Raw genomic sequence first — 26397 nt, 5'->3', positions numbered from 1 at the left:
AAGCTATTCTAAACACCAGTTCTTCAACCTGTCAAACTACTGGCATACTCCTCTATTACCACCCTAAAACAACCTTGAATTAAAATAATTTCAATACTATCCAGTTTTTTAATGCATGCTATTACTTTAAAAGTGTTCATCATTCCTTAAAGTGTTGGATATCGCTAAACTCTAATGTAAAATCTAGTAAAATTTAGCCTTTATGCAATTCAGTGATTAGCATCTGGTTAATCTCTGGGTACAAATGTACAGCTTCTGTTTCCTACACACACACAAACTATTCTCAGAATGAGTTTAGTCTTTGTTCATACTCCAGTATGTAAGTAACAAAAAGTATTTCATTCTAAACTGTTACCTAATCCCACTTTCTACTTGCCATGTGGCCCATGACTATATACCTTAGAATGCACTGCTTGATATACAAACACAAAAGAAAAATAAATCTTCAAATTTAAGAATCACATCTTCCCAATTTCTTAATATCTTATTTTTATGTACAAAAGTAATGAGTACTATACTCATTACCACATGCTTCAATGGGTTCTAAACCTTTCTTCAGTTAGAAAAAAAACATTGTTATTTACAACAGTAGTTTTAAAAACTGTGCTCCCAATAGTCCTAACAGAGCTGGGGATTGAGATAATAAAAGAAAACAGGGAAGCAAACAAAAGAAAATGAGAGACAATACGTTCTGTAGATTTAAAAGGAAAAGTCTGAAGCTGCATGTTCTATGTGGTAGCTACAAAATGGGAAAATAACATTAACACTACTTAGCAATATAAAGGAATGGACTACAGATACATGCAACAACTTGGATGAATCTCAAAGAAACTGTGCTGATTTTTTAAAAAAGTCAATCCCCAAAATGTCACACATACTGTATAATTTCATTTATCTAACATTCTTGAATGACAAATTATAGAAATGGAGAACAGACTAGTGTGGCATTAATTCTAAGACAGTAACACCAGGGATCCTTGCAGTGATAAAACGTCTGTATCTTAACTGTGGTGGTGGAGATAGGAATGTACCTGTGATAAAAATGAAAAGAACCATAAAAACACACACAAGGACAAGTAAAATGGGATATCTGAACATAATGTGTGAATCAATGTCAATATGGTGCTCATACCTTACTATAGTTTTGCAAGAGGTTACTACTGAGGGAAACCAGGGAAAAGACACACCGAATTTCTATTGTTTCTTACAACTGCATGTGACTCTACAATCACCTCAAAATTTAAAAATTTTAAAGTGAGACCTTCAATTTTTGAGTACTGATAGAAACTTTCCTGCAAATAAGTAAAACCTTACACAAAAATCTAATCATCTATTTTTATTCTAGGATAAAAGACAGTTTTAATCTCCTATGCTTTTCCCAATGATTGCCAGCGTCAACTTCAAGTGTTGTGTCAAGGAGGCTACAGCCACATACAAATGGGAAGTGGCCACAGTGATTGATGATACTTGCTAATGGACACAGCAAACATTTTTACTTCATTATTTGCTAAGTCTGTGGTTAAACAGAGTGGCAGGGAAATGTCCCTGCCTGCACATCCTCCCACTTACCAGTTAAGTTTCATTAAAAATCTAAGAATTCCTGGAGAATAGTTTGAAAATCATTAGCTAAAAGGAAATACTAACTCAAAATGTGACATGAAAAACTTATTTCATTGGTGAATTCTCTTATCCAAAGGCAAAAAAAAGAAAAGCAGTCATAAAAAAAGTAGTATTAAGGTATAACAACTAAAAATCAAAATAAGCAATACAAATCCTGCATTTATCTTTAGTCTCTCAACCTATACAGACTATCAAGCAAGTTCATTCTCGCTTTTTTAGCCTACAAAAAGTATGTCATCAGGAAAGGGCATAGTTTTGACTGAAACAAAGTTCGCAATAATTTTATTCTCTCATTCTTTATCCTACTCTCAAGCAAAACAATGTTCTCACTCTTCATGATGAACTAAGTATTCCTTCTATCACTATTTTCAGTCATTTCTTTTAGACTGAGAATTGAATCCTCTCATTTCCCTATATAAAAACAATGTGCATCAAATCAAATTAACAGGATTTGAACAAATCTTTCTGATCCTACTGTCTACATTTTACTCTATTAGACTAGGCTAGCAGAATAACTTTCTAAGTAGTTGCTCTTATTCTGACTTGACCTTTAAACCAGTGATTCTCAAACATAGATCCACAAAGTGCCCCTTTTCATACACATGGAGTTAGGAGTTGAAAATAACAGATTTGTAGGCCTCACCCCAGAGATTCTGATTAAGTAGGTCTGGATGTGATCTTAAAATATATATATATATAAAGGATCTGCTTCAGTGCTCTATTTTAGAACTTGCTTAAATACTGAATATACTTCAAAGCCCACTCTAGTTCCCTAATTTTGCCCTCTTTAAAAAAGCATTTTAAAAAAAGCCTAATAGCTCACAGTAATAACTGGTTCCTAATCTTGGCATTATCAGGTTACCTTGTTCCATTCTAATATTCCAATATATAAATCCACTGATAATGCCAGTCTTTTTGTGATTGTTGCCATAGCCTTGCTCATTCTCCTTCATTTCCCTCTATTTATATCCATCCCACCCAATAATAAAAATATTATTAAACCTTCCAGGATCCTTTAAGTACCAACGCTTCCTTGAAGTCTCAACTTCCCAACTTTGACATCTCTGCCACAACCTAGCTTTAAGTTTGTCAGCAGATCAACCTCCTGATCACTGTTTACCTTATCTGTAAACAATAATGTGACTAGGTTAACTCAAAAAACTGTTACAGCTATAAGGTCTCTTACACACTAATCTCTTCCCTTCTTAACTTCCCAAAGAATATATTACTTATATTTTTTAACCACTGGTTTATATTCTGACACACTTTTAAGTGTTAGATATACAGATTATCTACTTCACTCTGTAGCAAGAACTGAGATATTTATATCTGAGAGAGGGATCTAGCTCTCAAAGCTTAGAACAAAGTGGCTAAGACATCATTAAGCTACTCTTTCTTTAAAAAAAAAAAAAATATATTTTCAAGTTTTTGGCTGTGCTGGGTCTTTGTTGCTGCGCAGGCTCTTGTCTAGTTATGCATGCGGGCTTCTCACCGCGATGGGTTCTCCTGTTGGGGAGCATGGGCTCTAGGGCACTCAGGCTTCAATAGTTGCAGCACATGGGCTCAGCAGCTGCAGCTCCCGGGCTCTAGAGTACAGACTTAGCAGTTGTGGCACTCACGCTTACTTGCTCCTAGGCATGTGAGAGCTTCCCGGACCAGGGATCAAACTTGTCTCCTGCCTTGGCAGGCAGATTCTTATCCACTGAGCCACCAGGGAAGTCCCACCTAAGTTATTCTTGTTTAAACCACACTTTAACACATTTAATCCCTTCCTCCCCTTTTAGATAAACATATCTTAAAAACAAACAAAAAAATCTGCCATTGAAGAATGTTAGTGATTGATTTCCATCTGTAAACATTTTTTTTGGTTTTTTGCTTCTTTTTTCTTTATTACTCGAAACTGTGGTTGTCCTCAATATTCCCCATTATCAGTCTCCACTCTTGGATTTAACCATTCATTTCTGATTCCCTATTCCTAGCCATCTACAGGTTGTACATTAATTCAAATACCTGCCATCACTGCAAAAACCAAACTTTCTAACAATCTTTTCACATTATCTTCTTCCATTGTTTTTATTAGTATTCTATTCTCCAAGTTCTATTTTTAATCCTTCTTTTCTCTAGTCATTTTAGTCACCCAGTCTTTTGCGTCTGCCCAGTATTTCAGATTCACTCTTTCTCAATTTTCATGCCCACCTCCACCAATCATTGTCATCTGAATAATTTCCAACAATCAACAACCCTTACAGCTTATCACCATCGATTTGAGTACTTTGTCTCCAAACAACAGAAGAAATCTTGAGTGTTAAGCATTCCCCCTCTCCACATCATGGCAACTATTCTGTTACTTCAAAACATAATAAATATAAATGCAAATTCATTCATTTAACATACTTATTGAGCATATATACTTTCTCAATACTGTTCGATGTGCTGGGGAATAAGTAGTGTATAAAATTAAGTTGCCCTTGAGACACCTGAAATGAGTTATGACAATCTAATTTAATCAAGGGTATCTTAAGAGTAGTTTTCTCAAGTAACTGCCTTGGATTAATAATTTGTATATTCTCATTACCTTGTCAAGAACTAGTCTTCTTTAAGGATTAATGGAAAGCTATGATGATTTTCAAATGACTTAAAATTCTTGATCACTCTTTAGCTCTGTGACCCTCAGTCTCTCTAGGTCTCTCATGAAAAATGGGTGAAAGATCTACATTGCAGAGTTGCTGTACAGAGAAAATAAGATACATAAATACACTGTAGATACTCATTTATGGACATTAGTGTTGTGCCTCTTAGAATTAAAGCCATGAAGTTTATATTTTCCAACTCAATGATAATTTAATTAATTCCAGTCAAAATTCTATTGAGTATCAAGGCCACTCAAATGGTGAAAAAACACATGAAAGAACAAATGATGGGACTACCTGGGGGTCCAGTGGCCAAGAATCTGACTACCAATGCAGGGGACAGGTGTTTAATCCCTGGTCTGGGAAGATTCCACATGCTGCGGAGCAACTAAACCCATGTGCTACAACTACTGATGCCCTCATGCCCTGGCACCCATGCTCTGCAATGAGAAGCCACTGCTATGAGAAGCCCACTCATTGCAACAGAGTAGCCCCCACTTGCTGCAACTAGAGAAAGCCTGCATGCGACAATGAAGACCCAGTGCAGCAAAAAATAAGTTTAAAAAAAATTTTTTTAACATCAAATTGATAAAAATAAATGGTCAAAGAAAATAAATACATGGTGAAACAGTTTAAAATAATTTACTATCAAAATCTTAAGTATAAAGTAAAAGTACTTTTGGGACTTACCTGGTAGTCCAGTGGTTAAGAATCTGCCTTCCAATGTAGGGGACTTGAGTTTGATCCCTCATCGGGGAAATAAGATCCCACATGCCACGGGCAACTAAGCCCACATGCAGCAAATATTGAAACCGAGCTCCATAACCAGAGAGCACCTGCATGCCACAATGAAAGACCCCATGCCACAACTAAGACCCGATGCGGCCAAATAAGTGTATTTTTTAAAAAAAGAGTACCTTAACTTCTAAATATTTAACAACCAACAAAGTCAGTGAGAGAATGAATAAAAAAAGGGAAAATACTTTCCATGTTTAAACTGTTTACTTTTATGGAATTTTCCCCAGTCTTTTGATTCCAGAGCTTACAGTATTCAAAGATCAACTTCCTCTTCATACTTTAATATAAAAACTAAATCTAGAAATAGAAGACTAGAGTATTACAACTAGACAGTTGAAGCTCAAGAGAAAAGGTCAATGCATTTCACCCTCAAAAATGAATCATGACACTAACAGATCTAAATCTCTATCAGGAAAGCTTTTAGAGGCATATACTCACTGAGAAATTTTACAGGAAAGAGAAAAAAAAATCAAGAACAAAGCTGGTAGATATGAGTGCTACAGTGACTAGTATTATATGCTAAAAGACAGGCTACGTCCACTTTTATTTTCAAATTTCAGTGTAAAGATTTTTATGGAAAAGTACATATAAATCAAAAATAATCCACATGTACTGAGCTGATCAGCCACTCTTATAAAAGTCATTTGAACATGGAGAAAGAAATTACTATGTAAAGTTGAGGACTGACCTAGAAATATTTTTCCCCAAATCCATAATGAACCACTTGCTTTAGTACATAAGAAGCTTCTTTTAAGTTATAGTTTAGGCTATATATAAAAACAAAACGTCTTTTAAAATCTCCATCACTCTAGATTAAATATCACACAGGCTGAAATTTGAAAACCACACAAACTGATCCCACGGACATTAGCCAACACAATCATCAGTTACTTTCCATAGGAAATATGTACAAGATCAGCAAGCCAAACTTAGTAGCTACCATGATACTTCCATACAGAGGGCATTCAACTCTTTGCTGTTAAATGAATCTAGTTTATAATATTATCAGAGATAAAAAGGTCCTTAAAAAAAAAAAGTACAATTTAAATTTCACAAGTTAACAAGGGTTCTTGGACCTTAACATGTTAGTGTATCTGTTAAATTCCAGAATCTGTCACTTCATTTAGGAAGGGTCCTATAAACCCCACTGGACAAACCAGGGTCTAATTCTGAAAGAATATTTTTAGATCTCCAAGATACTAAGTAAAAAAAAGAAAGTTACAGAACACTGTAAGATCCATCCTCTTTTGGATTAAATATAGAGAAATATAGATTTATATATAAAAAAGTGTGCTGTGCCTAATTAGTTGCTCAAGTCATGTCTAACTCTGCAACCCCATGAACTGCAGTTCGCCAGGCTCCTCTGTCCATGGTAATTCTCCAGGCAAGAATTCTGGAGTGGGTTGCCATTCCCTCCTTCAAGGGGATTTCCCAACCCAGGTCTCTCACACAACAGGCAGACTCTTTACCAAGCGAGCCACCAAGGAAGCCACAGAATACTGGAGTGTGTAGCCTATCCCTTCTCCAAGGGATCTTCCCTACCCAGGAATCGAACCAGATCTCCTGCATTGCAGGCAGATTCTTTACCAGCTAAGCTACCAGGGAAATCCAGGGACTAGAAATTCATGAGTTCAAAGTCCATCATTTAACATAGAGAATAATGCAAGACTGTATACAAATATATAATATAAACCTGTATTTTTAATTTAGGCTATCGCTCATCATTATTTTTGTGTCAAGCCAAAGTATTTTTTGAATATGGCTCTTAAAATTTGAATCCTGGGTTCTCATTATTGCATAAACCGTATCTATAATGCATTATCCATGGTTTTTGGTTTTAGATTATTCCAAGGTAAGAAATGACCTAGACATTTACGGAGCAATGTGAGACGTCCTTCTAGATTTGTATTATTTTTCCCCATAATCTTTTGTCTTATCAATACCTAACGACAATTTTCTTCAGCAATTAATTTGCCTTTATTAAGTTTTCCAAAGCATTTAACTAAGGTTTCGTCTAAACAGTTCTCTCTTCACATTCACTTATCTGATTCATGTAATATCTAACTAATATAAGCACAATACAATAAGCACTCCATGTAAACTATACATGTGGGCCCTGAGCCACAGTAAGATTCTTTAAAGAAAAGATCTCACACATTAATTCTAACTCTAGATTCTTAACTTTAGTCAACATGGTGATATTTTACATGTCTACAATGGGGATTTGGGCCTAAAAGAAAATCTAATTCATCATGGGACTTGTTTTTGCACCTTTTCACTCTATACTTTTTTAAAAACAATAGGATAAGATTTGGTAATGCTACAAATAAACTTTCTCTTAATGCAGTTGTATACAATTGACTCAAATAAGTTTTAAATCAACAAACTACCTCTAAAATGCTTCAAATCCACTGTATCATCTTATTAATTCTCACTATTCTGAAATATGATCATCTTAATTTTCTCAGAAGGGAATTTTAAGTTTTATAGAATTAAATCCCCACTCTGCAAATGTTTACAACACTTTCCTTCTCCTAATCTCTCTGAAAATTTCCAAAGAAATTAATAATTTTCATTCAATATGTTATCCAGGACCTGAATCAGTATAACATTCAAATTATCATCCAAATTCATTACCAAGATTTTGCTATCACTGAAAGGAAATATGCCAAGTTGATAAAAGTGTCATCAAAATGTAATCAAAGTATAAATGTGTGTTTTTTCTGTTTCTTGTCCCTCTCTTGTCCTTCTGAACTTTTTGAGGAGTACATATTTCTTTCACTACAAGGTTCCAAAGATCATACACTGCTTCGTCCTTAGAGTTGTAGATGTTTGATGCCCTGCTGTATTACTATCTTACCAATGCCTTTTTAAAAAGTACTGGCATGTATATATGTAAAAGAAGAACCTGTCTCAATGTTTTCAGAAAAAAAATACTTTACTTGTAAAAATTACACAAAAAAGAATTTTTAAATGGAGGAAAAGAAACAGCACAATTAAAATAAGTATTTTCAGCCTTGCCTTAGAAATCAAATTGCTAGCATTAGGAGCAAATCATAAACTGTAACTCAAGGTTCATATAACAATAACTCTAAAAATTAAACAATGACATGGAACTACACCATTAAAAAAAAACTACCAATCTAAGTACTTAATTTTTATGTTCTGAATTTAAAATTAGACCAGATTCGAGAAACTATTTTAAATCCCATTTGTATGGAAAACTGTGCAGGAATACTGTCAATACTATCAAAATTATCTATACTTTTCTTCCTTAAAATTAATTTATTGTTGTGATTATGAAAGCAAATTATATGCATTACAGAAAAACCAAAAAGGAAAACTCCCATAATGCCAATTACCTTGAAACAAACCACAAACTAAAAACCTTGTGCAGTCACCAGAGTAAAAACTGCACTGCACTTAAATGTGCAGTCACCAGAGTAAAAACTTACTCAAGCAAGAATCATCAATAGATGCTAAATCTAGGAGAGGAAAGTCTGATGAGGAACAGAATATTTATACAATCTCAAAATCTCTCTTTACAAATTACTTAATAATGGCAAAATGAGAAACAATTTACTATAAAATGGAGAAACTACTCAATACCTTAGCAAGCAATCAAAATGAACATACTGGTAGTGGGTAAACAAATATCAAGTACCTCCAGATACTAAAAACAAACAAACACAACACTTACTACTTATCCAGTATTCCAGCCAAAAATGCAAAATATAAATTTAATTATGAAGAATCCTTAGATTATGAAGAAACCCAAATTGAGGGGAACTGGATAAATAACTAGCCTGCTAATGTCATGACGAAAGAAAGACTGAGGAACTCTCTTCCAAACTATTGGAGTCTAAAGAGATCTAAGAACTAAATACAATTTTGGCTATTGTATCAGAAAAAAAAAAAAAAAACTAATAAAGAGCATAATTGGGACTACTGATAAAAATGGAATATGGCCAATAAGCTAGATAAAAGTATTACATCTCTGCTAATTTTCCTGAATTTAACACTCTGGTTACCTAAGAAGGGATGCTTGTTCTTAGGAAATGCATACTTAAGTATTAAGGGCTCTAACAGGGCACTACGTATACAATACACTCCCAAATGTTTCAAAAACTTTCAGAGAAAACAATATAGTATTATAGTGAAAAAACTGTTAAAAATCAGGGGATCTGGATGAAAGATATAAGGGCCTGTAAGTCTGACATTATTACAAATTAAAACAAAAATGAAAACCCTGGTTTTTCTGGGGAAATTGGTCAACATACACATACATATTTATGTACATGCAATATAGCATTTTTAAATTAAGAAACAAAATCATCAGTTTGATAATATTTAGTTTTAGAAATCTTCCCAGATACATCTGGGTATCTGGGGGAAAGGCAATTATTTTCAGATGAATTAGAGGTGTTTTTCTCTTGCCCTCCATCCAAGGAAACTATTCCCCACCCTACCCCCTACACACACACCATAAAAACTCAAACCACTACCATCTCCTTTACCAGTCACAGCTAATTAGAGGGATCAAGATGGAGAATACTGGCTCTCTGACACCTTGCCAATTCTTGTGAGGCCCAACTGCACTTTCTTCAAATAAGTTCTGTGAGATTTCCCTACAGCCTTGTAACAAATCGTTTACTTCAGCTAGCTGGAGCTGATTTCTGTTCCTTGCATCCAAACAAATCCTAAAACAGTAGGCTTTTGAGAAGTAGAAATAAATGGAACAAGGGAAACAGTAGCTGCTCAAATTAATCTTTTGTCTGTGCTTCAAAAGTAGTGTTTAGGTGGAAGTTTAAAGCCAAGATGTAATAAGGCCCTGTCAAATTCAACCATTATGCAGCTTCATTTAAGGAGAAATGCAAACAATTCCAAAAGAAACAATCTTACTTTCAAACTCACTTTCTCAAGAAGAGTTACTATGTATCAGACTAACCTCAGACTTGCCCCCAACCCCATCAATTTATGGCTACTGAAGTAAAGTCCTAACCATTCAAATCTCTCACTTCAAGAGAGTCTTTTGCCACATGATTAAAGATGAAATGAGCTTTCAAATTCTAGAAAGTTGTCTCTCTTTAAGTGACATACAAAATATGAGGAATACAAAAGATCTCTCTGTAAAATCAAAAATAGAAACTATCACCTCATTAATCTGTGGGGGAAAAAAAAATATTAGAGGGTGTATCTTTCTCATATAAGTCTCCTGACAGACCAAACAGTAAGAAAAATGGAAAACATATTATTAAATTTATTTAACCCTAAAGTTTAAATTATTTAAATTAATTTATCATAGTAAATTCTATTTAAGCCTTTAAATAAAAATTACGTTTTAAATACCTTTTGAGAATAAAAGTCAACATAAATCTTTAAGCGTTTTTTTTTTTTTTAATTTCTGGTCTCAGATAAAATGTTAGATAACTATGTAAACTTGAAATTATAAATACCACAATCCAAAACTAACTCAATCCCACTGTTATATTATATATTTAGCTTCTGCCACAGGCTCAGACCTTAAATGCTGCACCCATGTTGGTTATAACACAGGTATGATTACTCAATATTATCTTTCTCAATAATAAGCCTCAGAACCAAAAATGTTTGTTTGTTTGGATTAGCTCTAAATTGAGCAATCTAAGAGTTGCTAGAAAATTATAATCTTCTCCAGTTGTATAAATAAAGAAAGCTGTACTTATTTTGCTTCTCATGTTAAACCCAGATTTCACATTTGAGATAGTTTTAAAATGCAAAAACAAACATTTTAATTTAAAATTATGGATGTGTAATTATTTATCCAGTAAATTATGAATCAATTATTTATTCATTAAAAGGCATAATGCCTGTTTTGATGACATCTTAATGCAACACATCAAAAACAAATTCTGTGATTGACCTGTTGCATGGAAAATATTCAATATCCCCAAAAGCTTAAACAGTTCTGGTAAATAACCCAATGAGATCTGATAAGGGTGTACATTTTACCTAACAATAAAATATTTCCAGTTTAAATAAAATTTGATTTATAAGCTGTCCACAAGAATTCATTTCAAATCAAAAGAAATACAAGTGAAATACGAGTGAAATACAAGACTGACTACCTTCTTTACAGTTTTGAACCACAAATACTGCTCTTCATATTAAATTGTTAGGTAACAAAAATATTTTAATATTAAGAAAAAATGAAGCTCCTCCCAACATTATTACAAAAGAGGCAGTTAAAAAAAAAGGGGGGGGGGATCCACTCCAATTTTAAACCCAGCCTACAAACTGAATAAAATTTACACAGCAATATCTCAAATAGTATCTGTCTTGTTACTCGGCCAATCAACACAAAAACTTTATCGCAAAATAAAAATGTCATACTCAATATTAAAAAGTCTCGCAGAATACAAATATTTAACATTTATTCTAATACATGCAAGGAATGTCCCTGATCACTCTGAATATCTGAGATGTAAACATATTCACTTAAACAAAAGCTTTAAACTGAACAAACAATTGAGCACCTACTATCTGCTAAGAATGACTCCCTTGGATACAGACACTATTATATATTACTAAAATATTTTTTAAAAATAAACATTTCTTAAGATTCCATACTACTATTCTTTAAAGCAGTTTTTTGATAGTTCTTCAAAGTTCTGTTGATTTTATACAATACTTTAAACACACAGTGATAGTACACATTTTATGTCCCAGCAATAATTTCCAGAAAAGAGCTATTAGAATAATACACTTTAAAAAATAAAACCATACACTTCTTTAGGAGTTTGATGCATTAAAAAGGGTATACTATTCTTAGAAATCAACTTAATAAATTACAATTCCATTAAGACCACCATGGTATGTATTGAGAAGAGTTTTTTCTAACTTATTAATTGGCTTTTTGCCTCACTTTTTCATTTTTGGAGTCAAGAATTCCTAGGGCTAACTGTGGTATATAGGGTAAAAATTCTCTGGCTGGAAGCTGTGAGGAAAAGAGACAAGGCAAAATTGTAGAAGAGTTATCAGAGAGACCTAAAGAGTTGAAGAGAAATGAGAAGCCCTGTAAAGGTTCTAAACTTAAATTGATATCAAAGGGATCCTATAACTTATCCTGACAACAAAAAAGAAACATGATCAAAACATAGTCTCTAAAAATAAAATTTGCTCTCCAATTATGTTATGATTTTCTGCAGATCCATTTAAACAGATAAACAACTAATCCCTCAAACTTAGCCACCTTAAGAACAAAGACCATTTGACTAGCTTTGCCCCAAGGGCCAAATGTTTCAAAACTCTCTGTGAACAAAAATTATGCCTCACCTTTTAATAAATTTGCCTTAACAATCCAAAATACACATAGTCAACTGGAGTACACAAGAATCAAAAGCAAACATTTACAACCATGTTTTTTATAAAGGGTAATATACAAACAAATAAAAAGCCAGACTCATTTTATAGAGACCAAAAACATATCAAAAGAAAACAAAAAGAAACAAATCCTAAAGCAATGAAACAGGCCAGTATGAAGAAAGCTCATACAAGTGAAGGCATCTTTTCTCATAATCTCCACCTTTGTATTGTTTCTTTGAAGCCAAATAAAGCCAAATGCCTTATATGTCTAGACTTGATCAAGGTCAAGATCAACAAAAACACAGGTATAGACAGCATTCCCTCCTATGACTACATAAACCAAGTTTTCCTAGGAGTATACTTATTTCCTACATTAGGTAATAAGTTTAAAGTACCAACCCTCTGATCTTAACCCACAGATCTTAATCACTTAAGTCTATAAATGCGCAATCTTCACACAGCAGTTGAGGATCTGAATGAAATGCTCACTCAGAACATAATACAAATGAATAATGACCCCAAATCTCTATACAAACTCTCCCACTACCCACCAACATTTCATCTTATAACATTTCAAAGATTTTAAGCAAGGCAGTGTGTTCGGTCTCCCATGATGAAACTCCCTAAGCTAGTAATTTCTACTATTTTGTAAATTAGAAATTATCAGTCTACTTCACACAAGCTTCATAAGTCTCTCATCCCACTCTAAATATTTTAGAGCAGAATTTACAATGGAATAAGACAATCATTAGATAGTGGACCCTCTCCAACTCTTTAAGTAGTACTGGATTGAAAGGCACTCATCTTCCAGTTGCTCCACAATCAGAATGGTCATTAAATACCATTAATGACCCACTCATATCTCACTGCTTACTTCAGGCCAAAAAAGATCACCCTCCCACTAGACAGATGAATTCTAATCATTCACACTTGTAAAGTTAAGTGACATCATTTCATTTTCTGCCCAGATTCAAGGCCTTATTATGATATGACTTTTAAAAGTCCCACTAAAACAGACTAAATTTCATATCCCATAGCCAGTAAATAAATGGACATGTTTGGCAAGGAACAATATCAAGAGCTAGAGCTTTACTTTTTTACTTACGTAATTGTGACAATATGTTATAAGACAATTACAGGGCAGCAAAGCACAGAGCTCTACTTTATCAAATACACAATCAACTTACAAAATTCCTAAGCAACACTTAAATAGATGGGGAAAATGGATGCAAAATATAACAGTGAGAAGAACAAGCATCTCCACACCCAGTGAAGTAACAGGTTTAGGCTTGTTTGTACAGCTCCCTAAAAATTAATTTCAAAGAGTACAAAAACCAAAATTCACAAAATTGGTCAAAAGTTGAATGAGAAACGCTCTACTGTAGATTAAAACATCGATTCTTACAAAATAGGCTGTACTTGCACATTTACTAAATATTTTAATTTACTTTAGCTTATTGAATGAAAAACGCTTGGATTAAACCAAACAAAAACTATTATTTGCCCCCTAATAATTTTTTTATATGTAAGAGCACCTGACCTCACTGCTGAAATTTCTAATAAAAACACCTGAGTGCTTTTTAGTTTTTGAAACGTGGTGTCATTTTACTTGCCTCTCAGGAAAAACCTGTAAAACTAATCAACTAAAACACAGCATTTACAATTTGCAGTAAAATCGACACATCTTTGTAAACGGTTTGGGGAGGTGAAAAAAGGCCCAGCCTTTTCATGTAAACATAATAAGCCTGTAATATGCTGCAGACAAACGCACTGCAAGGGGTGTGGAGGACCCGAGCTGATTAGATTACCACAACATCAGCCTGGGGCCGCCATTTTTAGAATCTGTAAAGGACAAAAGAGGGAAATTTCACTTTTTACTGGCCATCTAGGAGATTAAAGGAAAAACTGACTGTTTTCCAATTAGGTATTGATGTCTCCAGCCTAGAGCTGAATGCACTTCACTTAATTCTCTCCAAGGTCTCCAGAACTCCTAACACCTTATGTTATTCACATCTCTAAAAGGTGAGGAGAAACGGGCAAAACGGGGCTCACTCTGAAGCTAACTCTAGCGATTCCCCCTTGACTTTAAACTGTATCGTTCGTAAAACACAGTCCAGCAAGAATGCATCTCTAAGGAGCTAAGGCCGATGGAAGAGAGCCCTCCGGATTGTTTGCTCTCTCCTCCTCCCCTGTTTAGCACAGTGAACCGTTTGTTTCTCTTCTGTGTCTGCTGCCACAGTGTTTGTGCCAATCCCTTGGTCAAAATCAGCTTTCCTGAAATGTGCCATATTGTGGCTTCTAAGCCTCCGCTACACTAAAAGGGCGACGATAAAGCAAGCGGGGAGGGGGCGGGGGGCAGACTCAGACGGCTGGGTGCTGGGGTGACCACCTCAGGGACGGGTTTACCCTCTCCCGGAGAGGATGAGGAGCTGACTTGTTCTCCCACAAAGGGATATACCCAAGGCGTTCTTTCCATCCCCTTCGTATTTACGAGAAAATTAAACCAGAGACTGCCAGGCGACAAATGGAAGCAGCAGAAGAAAATGGGGCCTATACGGGTTCCCAGCACCTGAACAAGATGCGGTAGAGGAAAGGGAGAGAGCTGGCAGCTCCTGGGACCACTTCGACACAAACCCTACTAACAACAGTCACAAACCTACCTCCTTACCCAAGCGGCTCTAACCCGCTGCAGGCGACGAGTGCGCCCCCTCCCTAACTCCCACTCTCAAGGGGGTTTAACTGCCAGTTTCCCCTTCCCCAACCCTAAAACCCGCCATAATACTCCCTTCCTAGGGACAAGGAGGAAAAAGGATATATTCGAATCAAACAAGCAACGTCTAGCCCCCGCCAAGACACCTGAGTCAACGTCGACTCCCCCACACCGTAAGGATAAAGATGAGAAAGCCCCCTCCCCCTGGAAACACACGTCCCTCCACCCAGCAAACCCCAGGAACTCCCAAGGAGACGACAGGCACTGACCTGTGATGTTCACACACCAGACACCCGAACCCCGTTATTTGCTCGACCCCCAAGGAGTCTCTCCACACCTCCGCGGTCAGACGATCCCCCGACAGCAGCCACTGCAGACACAAGACCCGGCTCCACACACCCCCTCCCCAAACAGCAGCGCTCAGCCTCTTCGCCAGCAAACGAGGAGTAGGGGAGAGGGCACAGAGACAATCAACAGGAACGCAGAGGCTACGGCGAGGCTGCTCAGAGTGTCTATGCCCCCTCTATTTGCCGCTCCCGAACTCAGGTACCGTCTCCGACTCAGCCCCCTGCGCCCGCTCAGTGTCACTGCCTCTCGCTCTGGGAAAATGGCGGCTGACGGCGGCGGCCGCGGCGGCGGCGGCGGCGGCGGCGGCGGCAAGTGCACGGGGCCCGCCCGCCCCGCTCCGCAGGGGCAGAGGGGGAGGGGACGAAGCTGCCCGCCGCCATTTTGCTTATGGGCTGCCGCCCGCCGTTGCCTCTCCACGGAGGCTCGAAGACAGCCAACTGGAGGCAGAGCGGTCAACAGAATCTCCGTCTATTTCACAACAGATGCATTCAACAATTCACCGAAGGTTTGGGAAAGTTTCGGTATTTGATGGGATTGGTTCTTTATCCCCTTTCCCTGAGTAGCCCTTAAGTCTGGATATCGGTGAGCTTGGGCGCGACACTACTGGGTGGAAGGATAATGATTGTAGGCCTTGGAAAGAGTCCCCCCACCCTCCCCGCAAGCACTTTCTCCCACTCCCAAAACCACCTCTGTCCTATTCTTTCCTCCCCACCCCCCCACCCCCCCCCCCCCCAGTCTGGCCTCCGGAGCGGGGGTGAACTCGGTTAGGGTGTCACTCGACGCCCACTAGGGGCTGAGGCGGCTTCAGTGCGCAGGCTCCGAGCACCGGATAAAAGCGGAGCTGTTGAGTCCAGCGCCGTCTCGATGGAGGAGCCAGAAACGGAAGAGGTCGGGGGGAGAAGCAGCTGGAAAAATACAGCCACCGTCAGCGCCGCCTCCCTGCCACCATGTATCGGGGTAAAAAGCTGTCGTTGCCGTCGGTGCAGTTGCCGTCGCTACCTCCTACTTCTTTGGCCCGGGGGAACGATTTCCCCGCCGCGGGATAATGTGCGGGGAGGGCATCGGGAATTCCTTTAGATGGCAGTTGACTAAACGGGGGAGGGTCAGACAGACGTTATCTAAGAACAAAAGGGTAAGCCAAAAAATAAAGGGTTTCCCCAGTAAAATGACACGGTGATTGCGGTTCTTGTTTTCGGGGTCTTTCCCCGAAATGGCGGTTTCCGTCTTCTTGCTCCACAGCGACCCGGAGCGCTCGGTAAGCTGGGTGGGGAGAGGCAGAGGTGGTCCACGCAGCCAATCAGTGTCTGATGTGTTGGGTCGAGCGCGTCCTGATTGGCTAGCAGTGACCTCATGCTGCAGCAGCGGGTGGGGCCAGAGCCGTCGGGGGAGGCTGTTGCAAAGGCCGAGAGGGAGAAGTGACGATGGTGTTCGTTGCTGCCGCGGCCGACTCCGAACACAAGCTGTGGCGAGGGAAATCTAAAGGCTCTTCCTTGATCATTTTCTCCTGTCCCTGCGCGAGGTGAGGGCCCCGGCTCGGCCTCTGCGAAACTTTGGGGCGCTGGCGCGGACGAGGAAACAAATTCTCCCGTGACTTTAGGAACTGCGTCAGGGCAAGATGGCGCTGGGTCTCCTTGGGGCGCGGGGGGAGAGGCACGTCCACCGTCGCCGCAGCGCATGTGACCGGGCTGCATTCCTGTGGGGTTTGGCTCAGACCCAGGCGGGGGCGGGGGAGGGGAAAGGGCTGGGGCGGAGTAGTCTGTGGTGCGGTCGGCGTCGGCGGCCTGAAGAGGAAGAGTTGACTGAGGGCGCTTCCCCTCCCCCATACTGCTTAGCAGCTGAGGCTCGCTGGGGAAAGCCCCCCGAGGGACGCTCCTGATGGGGATGTGACGGCTGTTGTGAAGGGAAAGGCTTGTCGCCCTATTTTCTTATCTGCCTTTCTTCTTACGAAGTATACTTACGTAAGGTGGCAGATCCCTAATGTGGGAGCTGGAATCAGCCACGAGTTGGGAAAGGCCACTGGACTGAGTGAAGAGTCTAGCTTCTGGGCCACAGCGCCGAGGAATATCGATTAATTTCTGAGAAAACTTAAGTTTTTCAGATTCGAATAGCAAAGTAATCCTTAAGTTTGGAATCAAGTGTAAAAAGTGTGATGATAAATACCCAGGAACACTTGTAATTTCCTGAAAGTTAAAAAGAAAACAAGGAGTATACCATCTGAAGTTGGAGGGCCCTTTTCAAACTTGTTGCTTCTATCTGTATTTACTTTCTTCCCGTTTTCTCCTTGTCTGTATATCCTACAAGAATGTGAAATCCTATAAATTTTTTTTAATTTAGACGTGATTAGTAATACAGAATAAAAAATGCTAGTATTGTAATAGACATGAAGTTGTAAGGGTGTTTTCAGTATTCTTGGTCTTCTGTTTTTCTGTCGTCCTCTTAACTGTGGTTTTTAAAAATAAAAATGAAACTAATCATTTTTGGTAAATATTAAGATTCCTGCACCATTATGAAATATTAAAACTTGCCTCTTTAAATCACTTGTATAAGTATGAATTTTAATTTTAGTATTTGAAACTTTGCTAGGTGAAGATTTCCAGCAGCTCAAAAGTTCTTATGGTCAATATTGGCAGATTAAGTAGGGAAGTCAATTTTATTTTTTTATTATTCCCACTTGCCAAAGTAGTATAGCAGCCATTAACTGAACTAGAGAAGAAATAGGGCTTCTCACATTGGGTGGTGTTGAGTGAGAGCTGGGAGTTATTCAACAAAGGCTTGTCCATCTAAAACCTGACTTGCTTATTTACTGAATATCTATATTTGGTACTATGAGAATGTTTGTTGGTCCTAAAAAGATAAGTTTAACCTGGAACCAAGGTTGAGCTATTTCCTTAGTCTTAGTTATAGACTTGGTAGTTTGAAAACAAGATAGAATTTTTAATACTTTAAGTAGTACAAAGATTTTAAAATTAAACTGTTTTGTCCACTCTCAATATAAATTGGGCCTTTTTCCTATAAGAATTCTTGAGTAATTTCAGGGATCTGTATTACATATAAGTAAATGTTTCATTCCCCTTAAAGGAATTTTCTGGCTTAGAGGGACTAAATACAAAGTATATTTAAATGTAATTTTCAAAAATGTTATAACTTCACTGTGCCTTAATAAGGAAAACAGACCATATTGCAAGCTAATGGAACCAAATCCTTGTGCTTTTAATCAATTTGTGTCCTTATTGTTCCTGATTGCCAAATCCATGAACATATTTAGCTCTAATTTTTCTTCATGTTCTTGTGATTCTTGAAATAGTACTTGCAGTTACTTGTCTTTGTCTGCCTTCTTGCATTTTATGTTCTCCCTGGACAATTTCATTTGTGCCCATTCTCTAATTGAACATCCAGATTTTCATCTCAGAGCTGCAGATGCAGTGTTCAGGCTTACCAGGGGCAACAGGCTTCCTGAACTCATTAAAAAATATATATATGTACTTGGTACTTGATCTCAAACTGTAAAGTACTAGCTTTCAGACTAAATCAACAAGCCAAAAAAAAACCCCCAAAAAACCCTCTTTTGACCCTCACAGAGTTTCTAGTAGAGGTAAAGGGCTGATGATGCTCAGCAGCAAGGTTTCCTCCCATTTCATGTGTGAGATGGGGAGGGAAGGCTGTTAATGGGACAGAGATAGTGCTGCCCCTGCAAAAATGGGAAAACAGCAAATGGCCTTAGTATTTTTGACATTCATATTTCTCACTTATTAATGGACATTTTAACCTACAAACTTCAATGATATCTGAACACCAGAAATGATTTGGGTTTTACAGTTCCTTGATGTATTTGGGGCTTATGTAGTACTGCTTGCTCTGATACAGAGGACCCAATAAGTTCTGCCCTTGTGTTTTTGTCACTTGTCATTTTATGTGTTACTGGGTCAGCCACTAGCAGTTACGTGTGTTTTATGTATTATAACAGTGGCATTCCAATAAGAGGGCTTATTAAAATGATATGTAAAATGAAGCCCACATAAAATGATATGTAAAATGAAGCCCCAGGAAATCAAATTTGAGCTTTTATCATAAACACTGATAACACTTCTGTCTTAAAGCTTTTGGGGGGATTTTTGAATAGTCATTGTCTATTAACTTTATTTTTTGACATTTGCTGAAACTAAATTCATAGTAAAGAAATCATCTTAATTACATGTGACTTTCAAAGGATTTTTTTTATATAAAACTCTTATGCTCCGCCTCTCCTTGATTTTAATGGCCTTTAAATGCAGAATGAAAAGATTTATATCTGAGAAGTGTTTGAGTTGAAACCATTAAATATACCTTAAAATATTATAAACATACACAGCTTGCTTAGTTTAACTTCCTGGGGTGGGTGGGCACAGATTAAGTACTACCTCATTCTCCCTAGGCAAGGTGTTTATTTGTGTTAACAATGAAATTCATATTTGCAAGTGTTGGTCAAAAAAACTTGCCAGGGTTTTGGATATCTTAGGTCAAATTGATGTTTTTCTCTTAAGGAGAGTTAATAAGTTTGTTCCTCTAAGTATCTAAAAGAAAGTTACCTGCTCTCTGCTGTTGAAAAAGATCAGGTCCACAGTCTCTTCCCTGTTGACTTGTTTATGTTTAGTTCAAGTTTGAAACATCTGTAAATACGTCATTTCACCTGGAAACTAGAAAAATTGTGTTGTTGTTCTATCTACGTGAAGCAAATAGGAAATAGCAAAAACTTACAGACCCCACCTTCTCTGAGTGATCTAGGAAAAGTATTTTATGCCATTTTTTTTCTTCAGTGCTTGTTTGCCATAAATTCTGCTTGCTTCAGTGTTGATCTTGCACTTACATTTCTTACAAAAGAAAACTGGGTTTGGAGTTTTTTTGTTTCTCCTTTATTATATGTATACAGCTTAACGGCATGGTCAACCTTGTGTTTCTGAGGTACAGAGTATACCTTCAGTAAACAATCTTTTATATGGTGCTGGTCCTATTAAAAGTAATTTGGCACTGGGACGACCCAGAGGGATGGTATGGGGAGGGAGGAGGTAGGAGGGTGCAGGATGGGGAACACATGTATACCTGTGGCGGATTCATTTTGATATTTGGCAAAACTAATACAATTATGTAAAGTTTAAAAAATAAAATTAAAAAAATAATAATTTGGTTATGGACTCAGGGTAAATGGTATTTCATACAACTGAAAGTTAAACCAAGTTAAATTATGTGACAATTTATTCCTAGGGATTATATCACTTTAATATATTTTATTCTCAAAAGTATTTATTTTTAAAGGTGATGGTAGTTTAGTCACTAAGTTTTGTCTGACTCTTGTGACTCCATGGACTCTTAACTTGCCAGGCTCCACTGTCCATGGGATTTCCCAGCAAGAATACTGGAGTGGGTTGCCATTTCCTTCTCCAGGGGATCTTTACCCAGTGATCGAACCCAGGTCTCTTGCATTGCAGATGGATGCTTTACCAGATGAGCCACCAGGGAAAGTACCCTCTCAAAGTATGTTAATATTTGTATCTTAGATTTAAAATCATATTATGGTTTTCTCTCTGCAGTTGCTTTGTTCTTGGGATAGATTGGAACTCTAGCTCTAGTTCTATTGGAACTCTGCAAATAATTTGCATTCCTACCATATTTAGGGCTTCCCTGGTAGCTCAGACAGGTGGGAAATCCAGGTTCAGTCCCTGGGTTGGGAAGATACCTTGGAGAAGAGAATAGCCACCCACTCCAAGATTCTTACTAGGAGAGTTCCAAGGATAGAGGAGCCGGGTGGGCTACAGTACATGGAGTCACAAAGAGGTGGACACGACGACTAAAACTTTTCACACCATATTTAAGATAAATGGCAACACGGAAGATAATTCCTAGCTCTTAACATTTTTAGTTAGGTTGACAAGATAATCTCCTTTGAAAAATTATATATGACTGAAGAGATCAGATCAGATCAGTCGCTCAGTCATGTCTGACTCTTTGTGACCCCATGAATCGCAGCACGCCAGGCCTCCCTGTCCATCACCAACTCCCGGAGTTCACTGAGACTCACATCCATCGAGTCAGTGATGCCATCCAGCCATCTCATCCTCTGTCGTCCCCTTCTCCTCCTGCCCCCAATCCCTCCCAGCATCAGGGTCTTTTCCAATGCGTCAACTCTTCGCATGAGGTGGCCAAAGTACTGGAGTTTGAGCTTTAGCATCATTCCTTCCAAAGAAATCCCAGGGCTGATCTCCTTCAGAATGGACTGGTTGGATCTCCTTGCAGTCCAAGGGACTCTCAAGAGTCTTCTCCAACATCACAGTTCAAAAGCATCAATTCTTCGGCGCTCAGCCTTCTTCACAGTCCAACTCTCACATCCATACATGACCACAGGAAAAACCATAGCCTTGACTAGACGAACCTTTGTTGGCAAAGTAATATCTCTGCTTTTCAATATGCTATCTAGGTTGGTCATAACTTTCCTTCCAAGGAGTAAGTGTCTTTTAATTTCATGGCTGCAGTCACCATCTGCAGTGATTTTGGAGCCCAGAAAAATAAAGTCTCACACTGTTTCCACTGTTTCCCCATCTATTTCCCATGAAGTGGTGGGACCGGATGCCATGATCTTCGTTTTCTGAATGTTGAGCTTTAAGCCAACTTTTTCCACTCTCCACTTTCACTTTCATCAAGAGGCTTTTTAGTTCCTCTTCACTTTCTGCCATAAGGGTGGTGTCATCTGCATATCTGAGGTTATTGATATTTCTCCCTGCAATCTTGATTCCAGCTTGTGTTTCTTCCAGTCCAGCGTTTCTCATGATGTACTCTGCATATAAGTTAAATAAACAGGGTGACTGACCTTTTTTTCTCTTAGCTTTTCTCATTCTGTTTCCTTTTAATGGTTCTCCCCTTCTAGGTAAATTTATATAATCAAACATTTTTCCAATCAATCTTTTTTGCTTAAAACACTCCATTAGTTTGCCACATTTGAGGATCAAGCTAGAACACACCCTATGGCATGCAATGTCCTTCATCTGTCTCCTGTTTATCTCCAGAAAATGAGATGTTCCCTTTTCTTTGTTAATTCTATGTCTATCACACTATCCTGTTCATGTTCTTCTTTTCCGTTATAGTTTATGAAATATTGGTAGGCAGTGTCTCATCTTTGTAGCGAAAGTGCAGAGTTCCTGGCATTTAACAGGCACTCAGTTTTGTTGCAGGAATAACAATATGCTCTGATGCTAACTGCCTGAACATTGTGCCATAGTATGTATTTATGGTAATAGCAAGTCAGTTGGATATATACATGGACGGAAAATGTTCTGGTTGATTCTATACCATCATGTTAAAAACTTTTGGGGTTCTCCCACCCACCCATCCATTTAACACCTATTTTGCCAGTGTTGTTAGTCCTCAAATCTGCTTTCTGCCACCTGGTCCTCTTCACTTAAATATTTGTACCTGTTACTTTACAAGCTAGGGTTTCCCTGGTGGCTCAGTTAGTAAAGAATCCGCTTGCAATGTGGGAGACCTGTTTCGATCACAGGGTTGGGAAGATCCCCTGGAGGAGGGCATGGCAACCCACTCCAGTATTCTTGCCTGGAGAATCCCCATGGACAGAGGAGCCTGGCAGGCTTCAGTCCATGGGGTCGCAAAGAGTTGGACACGACTGAGCGACTAAGCATAGCACAGGACTAGTCTGTATTCTATTAATTTATAATCTGGTTTGGGATTGGGTTTCCCCAGTGACTGAGATGGTAAAGAATCTGCCTGCAATGTGGGAGACCTGGGTTCAGTCCCTGGGTTGGGCAGATCCCCCAGAGAAGGGCATGACAACCCATTCCAATATTCTTGCCTGGAGATTCCATGGATAGAGGAGCCTGGTGGGCTACAGTCCATGGGGTGCCAAAGAGTTGGACACAACTGAGCAACTAACACTTTGGGATTAAGCCTTGTAGGTATGTACTGTAAGCATTCAGCCAGGAGCCCCAGTTAACAGGTAATGTGCTTTGTAGAGGAAATTGAATTTTTGAACTAGGGAGGGACAATGTGGATTTCAATAGTGGATGGGGTGGGAGCAGTGAAACAGTGTATTTGCAGTCAGTATGGCTTTATGTGCAAAGGCAAAGAGCAGGAGTAGAGAAAATATATTCTAAGTATAAGAAACCTGTTTGACTAGTCTTACATGAAGTACACTGAGAGATGAGACTGGAAAAGAAGGTGAACTGGAACCAGATGATTTTTTTTTTTAATCTAGAGTCCTTTTGTCAGTGAAGCTCAAGCCATTTGTTCCTCTCTTCTTTCTCTTTTATTTTGAGGAAATAGTTTCAAAGAGGGAAATCACTGACTTGTCTCACAGAAGTCCTCAGGGACTTCACGGGGACCCAGATATTGCTTACTAACTCCAAATTGAAAACTGGACATTTAGTAAAGAGTCTGATGTAACATTTTAGATACCAGAGTCATAATTTGTAAATGTTCACAAGTAGCTAAACATCAGAACAAGCTAAGAATGAATACTGTCTATAAGGGATCTTGATATTTGTGGGGCAAGGATATGAAGGGACAGCTGTGCTTCATCTGTCACGTGAGCTAGTGTTATCTTTGCCTTTGTGCTGTGTCTTGCAGAAATTAGTTTTTAGTGATAGAAGACACTTGGTTTTGATTGTCTTTTTACAAGTGAGGAAATATCCATCAAGATAACTTGGATTTAAGTACTTTGTTTTTCTAGGTATGACTGAATCTGATCATGTTTTCTTTTTTCCTTAATTTTTATATGAATCCTAATCAATGAGTACTTACGTTAAAGAAGTCATTCATGTTTGTTTTCAGTATCTTTGTCTTGCTCTCCTATGTGATCATTAGCATAGAGTAGACACTTAATTTTTGGTTCCCTTTCTTACTGTCCTCCCCCTTTTTTCCTTTTCTGTATTCTCCAGACTTCCCTCTTGATTACTCGATTAATTGCAGTTTCTGTAGTTAATGTAACAATGTATACTGTTGAAATATGTGTATCAAAGTGATCTAAATTTATCCTTATCTCTGTAGGCAAGAATTAGTATAACAAGTCAAACTTTGGTATTATTGAAACCCTCAGCCTCTGTAAAGATGACCAGTTAAATTGATGGGGAGATTAAGACTCTCTTAAAATTTCCTCACACTAAGCTACAGAGTAAACAGAGCTGTAATTGAAGTTAGGTAGTAGATTACTTCCTAATTCGTAGCTTTAGGCCCAAATAGCCTTCTCTGAAATTAAAACAGAAAACATTGAAAGAAGCAGAGGTTTATGTTATGAAAGTCAAAATTTCATGATGATGAGACTATAATAGCTATGGCATAGTTATTTCTGTGTATCCCTACCTTTTTTGAATCAGCCAAATGGGGATTATCAAATTATGTTCAAGGATAAGGCCTAAATTCTGACAGGAATTTAATTGGAGGCTTAGATCAAAGTGAAAAAAATTAAGGTAAATTATTTGAACAAATGGTTAAGTTTTCTGAACCAGCTACTTAGTAAAATCAACTATTTGTGGAAGTGAAGCAGCTGCTTGCTTTTCTATGCATAATCTTTTTTTCTCCCACCAGCCTTTGCCATCATGTGTTCCAAAAATACTACTAATAAACAATACTTAGGTTATGTCTTCCATTTTTCAAACAGTAAAACAAATCATATGTTCCCACTGGAATAAATGTTTCATTTATAAATGCAGTTTTTTCCTTGCTATGCATTTTTGTGAAATAACATAATTTGTGTGAAGTTAAAATATAATCATTCTGAAATGAATCAGCGATGTAAAATGAAGGAATCAGATTATAAAATCAAATGAGGTAAGGCTTAGAAGATGGGAAGAGGATAGTTAAGCATTCATATGTGGATTTTTAATTTCGTTCTTTGGAAAGGAATTCTCAGTGAAAAGAAGATCTTCCTATCAATCATAAAATTTGGTATTTTAGAGCTCAGTAATTAAGCCAGACCAGCAAACTTCTTAGAACTTGGGGCCACAGATTGACCAGGTGAAGTACATGTGTTAGGTATTGGTCCTCTTTAGATTGAGAGAGTAAGGAAGAGTTTTGACATCACAGGCTATTTTGACTTAAAGCATGAACTTGAAAGTAGTTTCATTTTTTACAGTTTATTCATTCCCTTGCAGCCTCTCCCTCTCACTGGCAAAACTTACTTCCTTGCTTGCTCATTCTGTTACTATGCATCAAAGAGGTATTGTGTACCCAAAGTTGTTAAGCTACTTGGAAGAAAGGCACTTAAAAGAACAGGGTAATTATTAGTCATAATAAACTGTCTTTGTAGAGATACATGGGTAACTCCCTTACATATTGGTAGCAGTGAGCAACTAGATAGCTTCCCAACAAGCTGGTTGGATTTGTTCTAAATCAAGGACTTCTGCCTCATAGTCTAGGTCTAATGTCTTATAGGAACCTAACAGAGTCATTGTTTTGAAGATAGGATAACAAAATTTAGGACAGATCAAACAATGTGTGTCCATAGATCTCTAAGATATGAATCAACAAAGCAAAATAATCATGAAATTTGTAGGGTTTTTTGGTAGAATGTAGCAATTCAATTCAGTGTGTATGAGAGGCAAACAAAAGAACTCGTTGGCAGGGGTTTGCTGCTGCTGCTGCTAAGTCGCTTCAGTCATGTCCGACTCTGTGTGACCCCATAGACGGCAGCCCACCAGGCTCCCCTGTCTCTGGGATTCTCCAGGCAAGAACACTGGAGTGGGTTGCCATTTCTTTCTCCAAGCATGAAAGTGAAAAGTGAAAGTGAAGTCGCTCAGTCGTGTCCGACTTTTAGCAACCCCATGGACTGCAGCCTACCAGGCTCCTCAGTCCATGGGATTTTCCAGGCAAGGGTACTGGAGTGGGGTGCCATTGCCTTCTCCTAGGCCTAATCAAATACACTATAGAGTTGCTAGATTAGTTGTCTAAATAGCAACACTGTTATTTTTC

At 38.1% G+C, this 26397-nt stretch overlaps 1 protein-coding gene across 5 annotated transcripts in view; it reads right to left on the bottom strand.

The window, feature by feature from the left end:
* KMT2E (lysine methyltransferase 2E (inactive)) overlaps positions 1-15815 on the bottom strand; it is a 90957-nt gene extending 75142 nt beyond the window's left edge. For all 5 annotated transcript variants that reach the window (XM_025292009.3, XM_025292008.3, XM_006046306.4 and 2 more), the window contains exon 1: positions 15372-15815. The gene's annotated coding sequence lies outside the window, so the exon portion shown is untranslated. The remainder of the gene's footprint in view (positions 1-15371) is intronic.
* Positions 15816-26397: the final 10582 nt, after the last annotated feature.

This window comes from Bubalus bubalis, chromosome 8, assembly GCF_019923935.1.
Source record: "Bubalus bubalis isolate 160015118507 breed Murrah chromosome 8, NDDB_SH_1, whole genome shotgun sequence".
NCBI classification, from domain to species: Eukaryota; Metazoa; Chordata; class Mammalia; order Artiodactyla; family Bovidae; genus Bubalus; species Bubalus bubalis.
The sequence above is the reverse complement of the archived record's forward strand: the minus strand, read 5'-3'. Positions and strand labels throughout refer to the sequence as shown.